This window comes from Canis aureus, chromosome 5, assembly GCF_053574225.1.
Source record: "Canis aureus isolate CA01 chromosome 5, VMU_Caureus_v.1.0, whole genome shotgun sequence".
NCBI classification, from domain to species: domain Eukaryota; kingdom Metazoa; phylum Chordata; class Mammalia; order Carnivora; family Canidae; genus Canis; species Canis aureus.
The window spans coordinates 36,777,407-36,795,475 of NC_135615.1; the positions used below are offsets into that span (position 1 = coordinate 36,777,407).

Consider the following 18,069-nt stretch of genomic DNA (forward strand, 5'->3'; position numbering starts at 1 on the left):
CGGCACAGCCATCACTCTTTGCAGTCTAAGGGGTGAGGATCTTGGTCCCAATGATAAGGTCATTTGTAGCATGTCCAGTGGAGGCCCTTTTAAGCTGAAGGCTTCCTTTGATAACTACTACAGCTTGCCGACTGAGGGGCCCCTGGACCGGAAGCAGGTCAGCGAATACCAGGTCCTGATCACTGAGTCAGATAGTGGCTCACCCCCATTGAGCACCCACAGGACACTAACTGTGTTTGTTGCTAATGTGAATGACAATTCACCAAGCTTTGCTCAACCACAACAGGAACTTTTTGTGGCTGAAAACAATGGTCCTGGGACCTGTCTAGGCTGACTGTTTGCCCAAGATCCTGACCTGGAGAAGAATGGCCTTGTCTTCTATGAGCTGTTGGATGTTATCTCTGAAAGGCAGACAGCCTCTAGCTTGATGGCAGTAGAACCATCCAGCGGGGTTATCACTGCCAGAACTCCCTTTGACTTTGAGCAGCTCAAGGGGTTTCACTTCCAAATGGAAGCCCAGGATGGTGGCATTCTTCCCAGAAGTACAACAGTGACTGTGAAGTTGTTTGTGGTAGATAGGAATGACAATGCTCCAGTCCTCTTGTTTCTCTTGCCCAGAAATGGCTCTATTCCTGTGGAAATTGTGCCCTGCTCTGCCAGAACTGGACACTTGGTCACAAAAGTGGTAGCAGAGGATGCAGACAGCGGTTCTAATGCTTGGCTTTCCTACCATATTTCTCAGGCTTCTGACTCTAGCCTTTTCAGAGTTTCCTCTAGTATGGGAGAGCTCCATACCGCCCGCTTAATTCTTCCCACTGATGGAATGAAACAGAGAGTGGTGGTAGTAGTTAGGGACCATGGAGACCCACCACTTTCCTCTTCCATCACATTGGGTATACTATTGAGCAACTGTGCACCTCAGGTCCTTCCAGACTTTGAAGATACCTGGGAAACAGAAGGCCACCTTTCTACCCAGAACCTGTATTTAGTAATTGCCCTGGCCTGTATTTCCTTTTTATTTCCGGGGTGCTTGCTTTTCTTTGTGTGTATCAAGGTGAATTAGAGCCCAGTTTGTGGTTCTCAAAGCTGCTGTCACTCTCCAGAGGGACTGAGGTATGGGAGGAAGATGGCTTCGAATCCTTGTATGACATCAGTGACAATAGATGGCACTACAGTTGAGAGACTCTCTCAGACCTATCTCTATCAGGCATCTCTAGGACTTGGTTCTGACTATAACAGTTTGCTATTGTGTGGGGAATACAGTGCTGCTGACCTGAGAAATCTGGCTGCTGAGGTAGGACTGACTTTGCCAGTATCCTGCATTCACATTCGGAATAGGAAAGGGGATACCATAAATGTCAATGCCAGGTTAAGCACATTTTTGGGGATTTGATTCCCTTGGCCAGGAGACGACTGCTAGCTATGTTCTGAAGTGCTTCTTAGGTGAGTCTTTCAACATTTAATCCTTTGAAAAATAAAATAAAATAAAATACTTTAAAAAAAAATCCTTTGAATTGGACACTCCTTTTTTTTTTTTTTCAAGCGCACGAGGGTTTATTTACAAGCTTGAGCTTGGGTCCAAGTATACCCGACACAGCGGAGCAGGGACTTGGACCCCAAGACTAAGAGGCGTAGCAGCTTTATAGGGGCCAGTGGCCAATGGGATACGCAGAAAGTTGCACAGTCATGTCGGTCCACACGCAGGTGGCCAATTGAATTACATCTTACCCTATAGTATCCATTTGAGCTGGCCTATTACTTTGGTCAGAATTGGCGTGCAATTTTGGCGGGCACAAGGCAGGGTTACATTGTTATGAGCCGATTTCCGATTAGGGTGTGCCCAACGGCTTGACTAGGGCGGGGCAGCGCCTTAAGCAATAAGCAGGTCATGTGGGGGTCATACAGGAGGTGGTGGGTGCAGCACAAAATGGAGTTAGTCCTGCTCTGCTTGAGAATTGGACACTCCTGCTAAGGACACTGTGCTAAGAATCCTGGAAGTATATAAATATTAAAAGACTATTCTTTTTTTAATAAATTTATTTTTTATTGGTGTTCAATTTACCAACATACAGAATAACACCCAGTGCTCATCCCGTCAAGTGCCCCCCTCAGTGCCCGTAACCCATTCACCCCCACCCCCTGCCCTCCTCCCCTTCCACCACCCCTAGTTCGTTTCCCAGAGTTAGGAGTCTTTATGTTCTGTCTCCCTTTCTGATATTTCCCACACATTTCTTCTCCCTTCCCTTCTATTCCCTTTCACTATTATTTATATTCCCCAAATGAATGAGAACATATAATGTTTGTCCTTCTCTGATTGACTTACTTCACTCCGTATAATACCCTCCAGTTCCATCCACATTGAAGCAAATGGTGGGTATTTGTCATTTCTAATGGCTGAGTAATATTCCATTGTATACATAAACCACATCTTTATCCATTCATCTTTCGATGGACACCGAGGCTCCTTCCACAGTTTGGCTATTGTGGACATTGCTGCTAGAAACATCAGGGTGCAGGTGTCCCGGCGTTTCATTGCCTCTGTACCTTTGGGGTAAATCCCCAACAGTGCAATTGCTGGGTCGTAGGGCAGGTCTATTTTTAACTCTTTGAGGAACCTCCGTACAGTTTTCCAGAGTGGCTACACCAGTTCACATTCCCACCAACAGTGTAAGAGGGTTCCCTTTTCTCCACATCCTCTCCAACATTTGTGGTTTCCTGCCTTGTTAATTTTCCCCATTCTCACTGGTGTGAGGTGGTATCTCATTGTGGTTTTGATTTGTATTTCCCTGATGGCAAGTGATGCAGAGCATTTTCTCATGTGCATATTGGCCATGTCTATGTCTTCCTCTGTGAGATTTCTCTTTATGTCTTTTGCCCATTTCATGATTGGATTGTTTGTTTCTTTGGTGTTGAGTTTAATAAGTTCTTTATGGATCTTGGACAGTAGCCCTTTATCTGATACGTCATTTGCAAATATCTTCTCCAATTCTGTAGGTTGTCTTTTAGTTTTGTTGACTGTATCCTTTGCTGTGCAAAAGCTTCTTATCTTGATGAAGTCCCAATAGTTCATTTTTGCTTTTGTTTCTTTTGCCTTCGTGGATGTATCTTGCAAGAAGTTACTATGGCCGAGTTCAAAAAGGGTGTTGCCTGTGTACTCCTCTAGGATTTTGATGGAATCTTGTCTCACATTTAGATCTTTCATCCATTTTGAGTTTATCTTTGTGTATGGTGAAAGAGAGTGGTCTAGTTTCATTCTTCTGCATGTGGATGTCCAATTTTCCCAGCACCATTTATTGAAGAGACTGTCTTTCTTCCAATGGATAGTCTTTCCTCCTTTATCGAATATTAGTTGACCATAAAGTTCAGGGTCCACTTCTGGGTTCTCTATTCTGTTCCATTGATCTATGTGTCTGTTTTTGTGCCAGTACCACACTGTAAAAGACTATTCTTGACTTCAAGGAGTTTATAGTTTGTTTTTGAGAAACTCAAACCCATTAAAGAACAATAAAAGTAATATAGTATAATGGTCCAAAATTGGAAGTAAGGCACCAGTTTTTGGTACAGGTAATAAATGACCTTTTAGGAATTTGTTTAAGGAATTATTTAAAGCATAAATCTCTTCATTCAAAAAATATTTTGAGTCACAGATATGTGTAAAGCATTCTGATACCAAAGTAGGAGTAAAAAATACGCAATACTCTTTGCATAACATACGCCAAATATCACGGAAGATAGGACATTTGTCCAAACCATTACAATACACAGTTTAACGATTATAACCTAAAAAATGTAAAAATAAATTGCAGTGGAGAGAAGGGAAAGAGAGACTGTGAGAGAACATCTGGGAAAGGAGGGAGGGAATCAGAGGTGTTGTGGTAGAGATGGCATTTGAATTTAATCTTGAGTGATACACAATTTGATAAAAATGAAACATATTTTCTAGGTCATACGTTAAATAAATGCCATTTTGGAGAGGTAGTCTTTTGTGAGAATGACACTCTAAAACAGAATAGCTCCACACATTATTTGTAAGTATATGGAAATTACAAGCTTGTCTTAGAACACCGATTTGTATTGATAGAAAGAAGATAAAACCATTGGGTATAGGACTTGCTTGACAACCTTTAATGTTGTGTTTTTATTGATATATTTCACAAAGAAGAAAGATGAACCATTGTTTTTTTAAGTTTACTTCCAGTTAACATATGGTGTTATATTTAGTTCAGGTGTACAATGTAATGATTCAACAATTCCATGTGTTAGTACTTGAAAGAGGAAAATTATTACATCAGAAATATTAATATATTCAAGGTAAATTTGCCATTCAAAGCCCATTCAAGTTGGATTTAATTTTCTTATTATTTTAGAGGGCAGTATACTTTAAAATATGTAAATACCATATCTGAGAGTAATGCATCTAATAGAAATTAAGTTATTCAAATACTTAAATGTATCCATAGCGGCCCTCTGCATTTCAGAAACTTTTTAAATCAAATGATGACAGTCTTTAGCAGTTTTGCTATCTTTGGCAGTTTTGATCTCTAGAAGAAGACTTCTGACTTCTCATAGAGATCATGGATGCAAGGGAAGGAGGTATGCAGAGATTAGGGAAGAGAATGGAAGATACCTTGTTTTACTATTCCAGGTAATAGGAGAAAAGCGAGTTATAAGTTATTCTCCTTCAAATAATGATGTTAACTGCAAATAAAATGACTTACATGCATTGTAATTTTGCATATTTAATATTCTCAGATAACATAATAGAATCCAGTATATAAGATACAATTAGTAAATGTTTGCTGAATGAAATACTAAATACATTTGGCAGTGTATGAATGGTGTGGTACCATAGAGGGAAGAGTTCAACATCAAGAGAAAAGATTTAACTCATTTACCCACTTTATATGTATATATCTTTAACACTTTAAAGATCATTTTCAAATATATTATTTCAATGGTTATTTTCTTCCTCATGTCTAATAATGAAACAACACGAAGTGGGATTTTCTGGTCCTAGAGCGTGCTTGAACAACCTCAATGCTGTGTTCTGGCGCTAAATATGATGGCAGTTTCCATTGATGACAAAGTGATTATCAGGGATGCGTGTCTTTGCATCATGAAAGTTGAAGTGGACACAAAAGAGTGCATTTAATTTTAAGGGAGAAAATTGGTGCTTTATAGTGTTAATATTTCAGGTATCAAAACACTTAATGTATATACTCTCTTCCTACCAAAAAATTCATAATTTATTTATTCTATTTCATTGCTTTCTATAACAAAGAGAGATGAGAATACCAGTAATGTCTGAAGTTTGGGAGTCGGATATTGTTTGAAAAACACCTTTTGAGTAGACTTGAAAGGAATTGGATCTGGAAGTTGAAAAATTATTTAAAAGGAAAAATGTAGGGGTACCTGGGTGGCTCAGTCAGTTAAACATCCAACTCTTGATCTCAGTTCAGGTCTTAATCTCAGGGTTGTGAGTTCAAGCCCCACCTTGGGATCCATGTTGGGCATGGAGCCTACTTTAAAAATATATATATCTATATACATATATATATATATGGATAAATATAGCTAATAACAAAGAAAATACTCCCTGCCACCAAATTTTTAAGCTTAAATAAGTGACAGTAGCAAAGATATACTGTTCATACATCCATTTGTGCCATCCCATTTGTCCACTTGAGCAATCTTTTTCCATCAATGTTAAAATTTCATTTTTTAGGTAGTCCATTGTCTGCTAGTAATTTTTGTGGACTGGATATTTCCTTACATTTAAGAAAAGTATGATGTATAAGAGCATGGATAAAATAACTTCTACATAGATGGAGTGTTTGTAATTCACCCAAGTGTTTTATTGTTTTCCTCTTCCTCTCCAATTGCATAGTGATCCAAACTTGATTCTTTAGAAAAGAATGCTTGTCATAGTGTTCACTGAATGCCTTAAACACAACAACAGAATTCTAGAAATAAAATATTTATTGCTTGAATTTTATAAAACAAAAATCCTTTGAAGAGTGCAATTTCTGAACAATCTTAACTCTGTCTGAGTCATACAGAATCGTGTTGATGTTTATGTGTTTATATTTCATTCAAATACTAAGTTCTTCTTTTAAAAATTAAGCTAAAAATTCAATTCCAGTGTAGTTAGCATATAGTAATGTATTAGTTACAGAAGTACAATATAGTGATTTAACAATTCCATACATTACCCAGTGCTCATCATGACAAGTGCATTCCTTAATCCTCATCACCTATTTCACCCATCCCTCTCACCCATCTCCTCTCTGATAACCATCAGTTCTCTGTAGTTGAAAGTCCAATCTTGGTTTGTTTCTCTTTCCTCCCCGCCCCCCATCCTTTGCTCATTTGTTTTGTTTCTTAAATTCTGTATGTGGGCAAAATCGTATGTTATCTGTCTTTCTCTGACTGACGTATTTCACTTAGCATTGTACTCTAAATACTAAGCCCTTCTGTCCTGTTTTAGCTTACAGTGTAAGTATTAATGTATTTTACAAACTGGGGCACCTGGGTGGCTCAGTTGGTTAAGTGTTTGACTCTTGATCTCCACTGAGGTCTTGATCTCAGGGTTGTGAGTTCAAGCCCAACATGGAGCCTACTTAAACAAACAAACATATTTTACAAGACTACTAGTATTTTACAATACTAAAATCTATCATTTAGGTAATTCAGAAAACATTTTTATTTGTATATCTCCTGTTGATAATATTTTACAGATATAAACAAAATTGATGTACTGAGCAACAAGTAGATAACATGTGTCTCATGTTAATTTTTTCTAAGATTTGTGATGAGAAATTTAATTTTGTTTAGATTGGTATCCAAGATGTTGTCTATGAAATCTAAATCTCTGCTTACCATTTAAAATTAATTATACTGGCAAATTTTTTGGATAATAAGTATAATAATGTGACAAAAATGCACAACAGTGAACCACTGACTTAGGCATGAAAATTTTAGTTTGGACACATCAATGTTATATTATTGTATCGTTCAACTGGAGTTGAAGCAGTTTCCCCATTGCCAGGATACTTAGGATGTAGAATGTTTCCCTTTGAAGTGACATTCGTTAACAGTGATAGAACTTTTTTTTTTTTTACATTCTAGGTGTTTTTGTTTAAATATATGCCATTAGTAGACTTTCCCATTGGTTAATTATCTATTTTGACTTTGAAACTCATAACTGCATTTTGAAAATCGTTAGAGTGCTGTAACTAAGGAAGCTTGCTGAGGGCAGCCCGGGTGGCTCAGCAGTTTAGTGCTGCCTTCAGCCCAGGGTGTGATCCTGGAAACTGGGGATCAAGTCCCACGTCTGGCTCCCTGCATGGAGCCTGCTTCTCCCTCTGCCTGTGTCTCTGCCTCTCTCTCTACCTGTGTCTTTCATGAATAAATAAATAAAATATTTTTTTAAAAAAAGGAAGCTTGCTGAGCATATGAAATACATTCAGATAAAAAAAAAACCTATGTAGGCATACAATAGAATTCGTTGTATAATAGAGAAACCTCAAACTAGTAAAAGGGAAGGAAAAAAGAGCTTAATAACAAGTAGACAGAAGGAAAAAGCAATGCCTGGGAAATGCATGAATGGGAAAATTTTAACAGCATGTCTGATAATGTTAATGATCTGTTGGTGTTTGTTGCCTTCAATATTTACATTTAGAGGGAAACAGTAATATTCCAGAAACTAAATGCATTTTGCTGGGTTGGGGTGAAGGTAGATTAAATTGCAAAGATGCTTTTACATTGCTCAAATGGATATAATATGAATATCAGAAATAATTAACATTTTGAAAAATGTCAAGTGAATGTGGACCATAGCCTAGGGTTCTGACTGAAGTATTATGGGAAATAAGGAGTTTGTTAGTAAAGATGATTTTTAAAAAAAGATTTTATTTATTTATTCATGAGAGACACACAGAGAGAGAGGCAAAGACATAGGCAGAGGGAGAAGCAGGCTCCATTCATGAGGACTGAGGGACTCCATCCCGGGCTCCCAGGATCATGCGCTGGGCGGAAGGCAGGCACTAAACCGCTGAGCCACCCAGGTATCCCAGTAAAGATGATTTTTTTTTTACATTCTTTTTTTTAAGAGATTTTATTTATTTATTCCTGAGAGAGAGACAGAGACAGAGATGCAGAGGGAGAAGCAGGCTCCATGCAGGGAGCCCGATGTGGGACTCGAACCTGGGGCTCCAGGATCACGCCCTGGGCTGAAGGCAGGAGCTAAACCACTGAGCCACCCAGGGATGCTCAGTAAAGATTTTTTTTTTTTTCGTTCATGAGAGAGACACAGGCAGAGGGACAGCAAGCTCCATGCAGGGAGCCCAATGTGGGACTCGATCCTGGGTCTCCAGGATCACGCCCTGGGCAGAAGGTAGTGGCTACACCGCTGAGCCACCCAGGGATCCCCAAAGATGATTCTTAAAAACAAAAACTAAATCATAAAGGTTGCTACTCACTTTGTTCCCAGTTTTAATTGATAAGATAAAAATGATTCAGGATATAAATAAATTACGTGTCTCTTTTATACTGCATTTATGAGAAAGAAAAGAATTTGGATAACAATTTCCTCCTCAAGCTATAAACACAGGAGGTCATTATATATTCATCTGGAACTTGTCTTTGAATCTAAGAATGAATATGCAATCACATATTCTCTATCCTGCGCTGCAGAGAAAGAGAAAAAACTTTTCTGTCTCATCCTAAATTCTTGGCTGTTCTAGAACCATCTGGTAGCCATCTACATATATACTGTTTTCATAGGAAAACTGTAATGACATAGCCTCAAAAATGTTCTCTGAATTCTTGCACATTATGCTTATTCTTTAGAACTTTAAGCTAAGATTACAGCTGTTTTATTTAGTCTAAAAATGATGTTCATACAAAATAAAAACAACTAGTTAAGACATCTTTGTAGTGTTTTTTTTTGCATTTATACTTAACACTCCAGATAGGCTTGTCATTTTCCTTTCTTATAAGTTTGGTGTAAAGTTATGCTGTCGCTATTAAATTCAAAGGGTTTCTTTTCCTTCTCTTGTCTATTCTTGGGACATGTTTATTAAGATTGGTGATATTTCTTTCTTAAATTAGTGGAATTCATCAGTGATGTTCTCTGTGCCTTAGTTTTCTTTGTGGAGAAGTTTAAGGCATGAAAATTAAATTTCTTTATTGGTAAAGAGTTATTTATAGTTTTATTCTTCTTGTTTTATACATTGTCTTTTCCAAAAATATGTTAATTTCATATAAACTTTTTTGGTAGAAGGTTTTTTTTATAATATCCTCTTGTGATCTTTTTAACATCTGTAGGATCTGTAGTGATATTCCCCTTTTAAATCCTGATACTAGTTATTGTCACCATTTTTCCTGACTAGATTGGGAGGTAGTTTATTAGTTATATTAGCCTTCCCAAGAACTAATTGTTTTGGCTTTTAGAATTCTATTTCTTGTATATTTGCTTTCTATTTTATTAATTTCTCCTCTTAACTTTATTTTCCTTTCCCCATATTCATTTTCCATTTGTTTTCTACCTGCTTTATTTAGCTTACCGATTTTCAGGTTTTATTGTTTCTAATATATAGATTTGAAGCAATAAATTTCTGAGGTGCTTGGGTAGCTCAGTTAGTTAAGCAACTGACTCTTGGTTTCAGCTCAGGTCATGATCTCAAGCCCTGAGTTGGACCTGAACTCAATACATGGAGCCTGGTAGAGAGTCTCTCCCTCTCCCTGTGCTCTTCCTCTCTCTCTCTTTCTCAAGACAACAAACAAATAAAGTTTTTAAAAACCTATAAATTTCCACTAAGCATAGTATTAGCTGCTTCACACAAATCTTACTTTAAATTTTTTTAATTGAAGTGTAACATACATAAAAGTTCATATATCGTAAGTATACAGCTTCATGAATAATCCAAAGCCAACCAAATCATGTAACAACCACAGAAGTGAGGAAGTAGAGAATTACCAGCAACCCACCCCTACCCCACCCATCTATGGTTACTCTCGTCCGAAATATAACCATTATCATGAGTTCTAACATCATAAAAATAGAATCATATAGTATAATTATGTTTTTATGTCTGGTTAATTTCACTCAGTATTGTATACATCTCCTTTTTCCCCACAACAAAAATCCCAGTTTTCATTTATACTAGTGTAATTACTCATTTGTTACCGCATGCTACTCAAGCAACAGACTTAGAAAACAATACCAGCACTACATCAACAATATGATTATGGTATCGTGCTCACTTCGACAGCACATAAACTAAAATTGGAATGATACAGAGATTAGCATGGCGCATGCGCAAGAATGATTGGCAAATTCGTGAAGTGTTCCATATTTTTAAAAAATTAAAGAGGAAGACAAACCACGAGAGACTCCTAACTGGGAAACAAAGGGCTGCAGAAGGGAAGGTGGGTGGGGGATGGGGTAAATGGGTGATGGGCATTAAGGAGGGCATATGTTGAGATGAGCACTGGGTGTTACACTATATGTTGGCAAATTGAATTAAAAAAATTTTTTTTAATTTATGATAGTCACACAGAGAGAGAGAGAGAAAGAGAGAGAGAGAGGCAGAGACACAGGCAGAGGGAGAAGCAGGCTCCATGCACCGGGAGCCCGACGTGGGACTCGATCCGGGGTCTCCAGGATCGCGCCCTGGGCCAAAGGCAGGCGCCAAACTGCTGCGCCACCCAGGGATCCCGGCAAATTGAATTTAAATAGAATATTTTTAAAAATATGATTATCGTATCAGTTTAATATTTTTGTCATTATTTTCACTTGTAGCATATATCCCACTAGGAATGTGCAAATTACTGTGCTTTAAAATATCTTGGAGGGATGCCTGGGTGGCTGGGCGGTTGGGCATCTGCCTTTGGCTCAGGGCGTAGTCCTGGAGTCCCGCATCAGGCTCCCTGCATGGAGCCTGCTTCTCCCTCTGCCTGGGTGTCTCTGCCTCTCTCTCTCTGTGTCTTTCATGAATAAATAAATAAAATCTTTAAAAAATATCTTGGAATAGTTCATCTCTGTGTTAAGCTGCCAAGTACATACAGAGTTAGGTTCATTTATTTTAAGTTGCTTTCAAATATAGTCCTGAAACTAATATTCCACTGTATGTTAACTAACTGGAATTTAAATAAAAACTTTTTAAAATCGGACTTGCTTTTTAAAATTTAATTTTCTTTTTTAATTATGGAAAATATTACAATGGTTCCCAAATAAATTTATTAAAAAAAGTATATTTAGAAAAGTCTGGTATGTACTATTGCCTGTTCCTCTACTTTAGTCCTTCTTTCCTCTTATAGGTAATCAAATTTTATGGTTTATCCTTTTTACTATTTCTTCTTCTGATAGATATAAGCAAATATGTATGTGTGTATATCTTCTGCTTTTTAGGATAAATTATGACATATAAAACATATTCTTCTGCACTTTAGTTTTTTTCACTTAAAAATATAAACTTGCAATCACTCCGTAGTAGTATATAAAAGTACTCCATGTTTCTTAATGATGTCTTTTGGTTAACAGGAACTCCTAATTTTTTAAATTTAATTTTATTTATTTATTCATGAGAGACAAACAGGGAGAGTTAGAGACACAGGCAGAGGGAGAAGCAGGCTCCTTGCAGGGAGCCTGATGTGGGACTCGATCCTGCTACCGGGATCACGCCCTGAACAGAAGGCAGACAGACGTTCAACTGCTGAGCCACCCAGGCTCCCAGGAACTCCTAATTTTAATGATATCCAATTTTTGATATTTTCTTTTTACTTAGTATTCTTTCTATCCTTTTAATGAAATGTAGCCTACCTGAAGGTCATGAAGATACACTTCTATATTATCTGCTAGAACATTGTTGTCCAATGGAACTCTGTATGTTGGAAATTTTCTATATCTACGTACATAGGACAGATGGCTACTGAGCACTTGAAATGTGGCTAGTGAAACTGCAGGGCTGAATTTTTAATGTTACTAAATTTAATTAAAGCTTATGTTTAAATAGCCATATCTGATTAGTGGTTGCCATAGTTCCAGCGGCTTTCTTGTTTTAACTTGCACATTAAGAATCTTAATCCATCTGAAATTGTGTATTTGAGTACATGGTGTAATGTCGGAGCTGAGATTGTTTCCATGTGTAAATCAGTTGGATTTTCTACATATACAACACCATTTAATAAAAGACCACCCTTTTCTTACTACTCTGCAGTGCTACCTTTATCATAAACCAAGTGACTGTATATTTGTGCCTATTTCTAGACTCATTCTGTTTCATTGGGCTAGTCCTCTTCTTTGTGCTAATACCATTGTATATTGATGCGTATTGATATACAGTTGTGTAAGTTCTCCCACTTTGTTCTTCTGCTTCCAGATTAATTTAGCTCTTTTTGACCCTTTGCATTTCTATAGAAATTGTAGAATCAGCTTGTCAATTCCTGCCAAAAAACTCCTGCTCTTATTTCAATTCGTATTGCATTAAATCTGCAGAAAATATGAGGCATATTGACAGTTTGACAAAATTTTACTTGGATTTTTATTTACTGTATAAAAATATGGAATTTATTAACATAATGACTATATATCCATAAACAGCTGGTCTACTAACATGATGTATCCTTCTATTTATTTTTTTCTCTTAGTGTTTATGTGAATTTATGTGCGTGTGGAGATATTTTGTGCAATTTCATTAGATGTTTGGTATTTTGATGCTATTATAAATGGCATTTAAAAATTTCATTTTATAATTGTTTTTGTTGCAGATATGAAGATATAAAACTAATTTTTGTATTAGGTTTGCTTCCAGTGTCCTTGCCAAATTTTGTTTTGAAAGCTCACATTTTTATATTATCTTACATTTTTTACATACACTGTTATGCCATTTCCAATACTCTTAGTTTTATTTATTTTCTTAACTTTCTTTTTAAAAAAAAAGATTTTATTTATTTATTCATGAAAGACACACACAGAGAGAGGCAGAGACACAGGCAGAGGGAGAAGCAGGCTCCAAGCAGGGAGCCTGACCTGGGACCGGGGTCTCCAGGATCAGGCCCTGGGCTGAAGGCGGTGCTAAACCGCTGAGCCACCCGGGCTGCCCTTAACTTTCTTCATATAGCTTTTGTTTTATGTTTTGTGGCATTGTTGAAGTGATAATAGTCTTGTCTTAGTTCTTATCTAAGAGAGAAAGTTTTTTATATTTAATATGAGATACATTTTTTTCCCTCAGAAGTTCTTTGTCAGGTTAAGGAAGCTTCCTTTCTTTTCTAATTTACTAAGAGATCTTTAAAAGATTATGAATAGGTATTAAATTTATCATATTATTTCTCTGTTTATTGAAGTGATCATATGATTTTATCCTTTATTTTATTCAAATCATAAGTTACATTGGTTGATTTATTAATAATAAGCCAATATTGCATTCTTGGGATAAACCTTGGTTGATTGTAATTTATTATTCTTCTCTATATCACTGGATTTAGTTTTCCAACATCTTGCTTAGAATTTTAAACATATGTGTTTATGATAGAAATTGGCTTGTAATTTTCAATTCTTGTAATGTTTCTGTCAGGGTTTGATATCAAGGCTATGCTGGCTTCATATAGTAAGATAAGAAATTTTACTTCTTTTTTAATTCTTTGGAAAGTTTGTATAAATCAGTGGGTTTTTTTCTTCCATAAATATTTGGGAGAATTCAGAATTAAGCCTTATTGGATTAAAGGTCTTTTCATGAAAATATTTTTAATTATGAATTCAATATCTGCAAGAGGCACAGAGCTATGGAAATTTTATATTTCTAGTTGTGTCAGTTTGGCAAATTTTTTCCCACATATTTGTGCATTTAATTTAAATTTCATAATGTAATATATAGGCTTAAAGTCATTCATTGTATTTCTCATTATTTTAATGTAGTAAGACCATATTTCTTTCTACATTCCTCATATTAGTATTTTTGCTTTCTCTTTGTAAAAAATAAGTTATGCCATAGATTTATTTATTTGAGAGAGAGCACATGAGCATGGGGAGCAGGAGAAGGTGAAGCAGGCTCCCCGTGAAGTAGGAAGCCCAATGCAGGGCTCTATCCCAATATCCTGGGATCATAACCTGAGCTGAAGGCAGACACCCAACCAACTGAGCTACCCAGGTACCCCTTGGGTAATCCTGTTTAAAATATTAAAAGAATATGTGGGGCGCCTGAGTGGCTCAGTTGGCTAAGCGTCTGACTTTGGCTCAAGTAATGATCCTTGGGATGGAGTCCTGGTTTGGGGTTCCTGCTGGGTGAGGAGTCTGTTTCTCCCTCTCCCTCTGACCCTCCCCCCTGCTCATGCTCACACATATGTACAAGTGCACTCTCTCTCCCTCTCTTGAATAAATTTAAAAACCTTTAAAAAGAAAGAATATGAGACCAATAAGTTATTAATGGGAGGACAATAGGATAAAAATATACTTAATCTATAGGAAAGGGGGGGAAAGACAAATTAGAACAGATGCAATTTAAAAAAGTAATGAGATTATATAAATTGAAGTATACCAGTAGTTACATTAAATGTAAACTGACAAAAAAATAATAAATAAAAATAAATAAATGTAAACAGACTAAATATTCAAATTAATAAAAGATGGTCAGACTGGTTAGAAATTAAACAACCATATGTCGTTTATTGGAGACATATCTTTATTAAAAGATAAAGTTTGAAAGTAAAAGGATGGGTAAAGATTATATCATGCAAACACTTATCAAAAGGAAACTGTATACAGTATTTGCTATACAAATATCACTTGTAGTAGACCTTAAGGCAAGAAACTTAATAGTTATAAGTATAGACATTACATAATTATAAGAGGATCAGGAAGATAAAATAATTGTAAATTGCATTGTATACATTTGAATAATTATTATTTTATTTGGCTTTAGAACACCTAAGCAACTTGAATGTTTACAAGGGGGAAAATGCTGTGTTTTCTTCCTAAAATTTCTTTTATATTTTTTACGTCTGTTGAAGTTCTTGAAGTGATTTTTGCCTATTTCCTCATAGTTCTGAAATGAGACATTAGAACTGTTTCTATTTCTTTTAATCTTCTATTCCACTGTATAGTTCTTATCACTGCAGAAACATCTGCTCATGCTCTCAGCTTCTAATATTGGCTTATTCTTTCTGTTGATGATTGTGATTAAGAATATTGTCTTAACTTCTCTGCTGCTGAATCTGCTTCTGTAATTGTTGTAAGTCGTGAATTATTCTCTGAAACATAATTCTCTTTGGTTCCTATTTCTAGCCATAGTTGGGACTATTTTGGAAAATACTAAAAATAGTCCATCAGGTCTAATAATTAATCACAAGTTGTCCACTGAGATTGTCTCTAGTCTCCAACTTGGTACCTAGAAATAACATAGACACTAAGGAAGTTAGTAACAGGCCTGCTTTGCATTCCTGTTCTTTTGATTTGGAAAATGTCATGTAATAGGAAAAAAAGATTTTATATTTGGTTTCTTCTCTTAAAATGAACATATTCTACATCTCCATTAAGGCTTCCATAGGATACCTTCCAAAATTAACAACAGCCTGAGCAAGATAGTTAATTATTAAGGTGTTTAAGATGAAATGCATTTCCCAAGCACCTGTTCTCTACTACCGAAGATTAAAGTATTGGGAAGGTTATAAGGCATGCTGTCTGCATTTTGGTGCATTGTGGATCACAATTGGTGATCTCGGGTACCTCTCAACTTTTATTCAACTAAAAATCTAATAGGTCTGAGTTATAATGATGCCCCTTGTAGCTCTGTGGAGGACAAAAGATCTAATTTTGAGAGCTTAAGCATTTGCCTTTGCTTCTTATGTAGTGTACTTCATAATCTATGACTCCTAGGCTCACAAAAAGTTTGCTCATACTGATTTTTACTACCAAACAGAATTTACCATCAGTGTAACAAGTGAGGAGTTGAAAGTAGTTTATATTCATATTTGTAGTTATGATATTCTGTATTCAACCTACTTAGATGAGCAGAGGGATAAATTGTGAAAATTTAACCTGTAGTTTAGGCATATTTCAGCTGCTATCTGCCTCCTTCAGGTTTGCCTCTCCTCTGAAGTACACTGTCCATTTTCATTCTATAATTTATTTATAAATTAATCAGTATTTTATCATTTGTTCTCATGAAATGTTCTACTGAAGGTTGTACCCTAGAGTGATTTGACTGAATTTATTTTGAGCCTTTTTCCTCTTTTTTGTCTATATAATGGCTGAATAGTCTCCTATTCAAAAGCTTCCTTGGGGTTTTTAGAAATCCAAGACCAGGAGAAACTTAAATCAGTTTTTGTGAAGATTTTATTTTCTGTTTATAACATCAGTAGAGTTTGTTTTACATCCTAAATAATACAAAAATATTGCACAGAAACTATAAATTCCCAGAATCTCCCCGTAGGTATTAAGTAATCTAAATTTAGATATACAACTCTATGCAGTTAAAGAAATGGAATTTTCCCCCATTGTCATTTAAGATTGTTATCAAGTACCTCAAGGTAATTTGATTATGATAACAAACAAAGGGCCAGTATCCTTTTGTGGTTTATGAATCATATTTTTATAGTGATATTCAATGTATCTGGCTTTATTTTTATCAACTTTATTATAGTAGCTAATATAGACTGCATTCATTTAAAGTATATGATTCAGTGAGTTGTGGTTTTTTTTTTAATTTATTTATTCATGAGAAACACACACACACACAGACAGAGAGAGAGAGAGAGAGAGGCAGAGAGAGAAGCAGGCTCCATGCAGGGAGCCCGACATGGGACTCGATCCTGGGTCTCCAGGATCAGGCCCTGGGCTTAAGGCGGCGCCAAACCGTTGCGCCACCGGGGCTGCCCTGATTCGGTGAGTTTTGATGATCGTATACACTCTTCAAATTACCATGAAGGTACAGAATATTTCCATCACCCCCAAAAGTTTCCTTTTATCCCTTTGCATTCATTCCCCTCCCTCTGTTCCAGGCCTCAGAGAACAACTGATCTGCTTTCTCTCACTGATAGATTAATTGCGTTTTCTAGAATAATATATAAATGAAATTGTTCAATAGGGAGTTTTTGTATCTGCCTTTGTTCACTCAGCCTAATGATTTTGAGATCGATTTATGTAGTTGTATATATTCAGTAGTTCATTCCTTTCCATTGTTGAGTAGTATTTCCATTGTAAGGACATATCATATTCTTTTTTTTTCTTTTAAGATTTTATTTATTTATTCATGAGACACAGAGAGAGAGAGAGAGAGAGAGAGAGACAGAGGCAGAGGGAGAGGCAGGCTCCATGCAAGGAGCCCGATGTGGGACTCAATACCAGGGCTCCAGGATCACGCCCTGGGCCGAAGGCAGGCGCTAAACCACTGAGCCACCCAGGGATCCCAGGACATATCATATTCTTATTATCTACTTACTTGTTAATGGATCTTTGAGCTGTTTCTCGGTTTTGGCCTCTGTGAATAAGATTTCTGTGTACAGTTGTATGCAAATCCTTCTTTGAATATATGTTATTTCACTTTCACTTCTCTACTACCTTTGAGTACACTGATTGGGTTCTGTAGTGGTTTTATGTTTTAAGAAACTGACAGACTGTTTCTCAAAATATTGGCATCATTGGGGCACCTGGGTGGCTCAGTCGGTTGGGCGTCTGCCTTCGGCTCAGGTCATGATCCCAGGGTATTGGAATGGAGCCCTGTGTCAGGCTCCCTGGTCAGCAGGGAATCTGCTTCTCCCTCTGCCCCTCCCCTCCACTTGTGCTTGCTCTCTCTCAAATAAATAAATAAATAAAATCTTTAAAAAACAAACAAGGTATTTGCACCATTTTACACGTTCACTAGCAATGTGTAGGAGTTTCAGTAGTTCTATATCCTCACAAACATTTGCTATTGTCAGTCTTTAATATTATCCATTTTAATGGGTGTGAGTCATTACCTCATTGTGGTTTTGATTTGCATTTCCCTGATGACTTATGTTGAGTGTTGTTGTTGTTTTTTTAATGTGCTTCTATTTGTATGTCATTTATGGAGTATGTTCAAATTGTTTGCT

General features: G+C 36.5%; 1 protein-coding gene and 1 non-coding gene across 11 annotated transcripts in view; both read left to right on the forward strand.

Moving 5' to 3' along the window:
- Positions 1-18,069, forward strand: part of LOC144313986 (protocadherin alpha-C2) — a 187,483-nt gene that overhangs the window by 106,032 nt on the left and 63,382 nt on the right. The gene's annotated exons all lie outside the window — the stretch shown is intronic.
- LOC144315075 (U6 spliceosomal RNA) lies at positions 10,259-10,362 on the forward strand. The gene has a single exon (XR_013380873.1). It is a non-coding gene; the product is annotated as a U6 spliceosomal RNA (small nuclear RNA).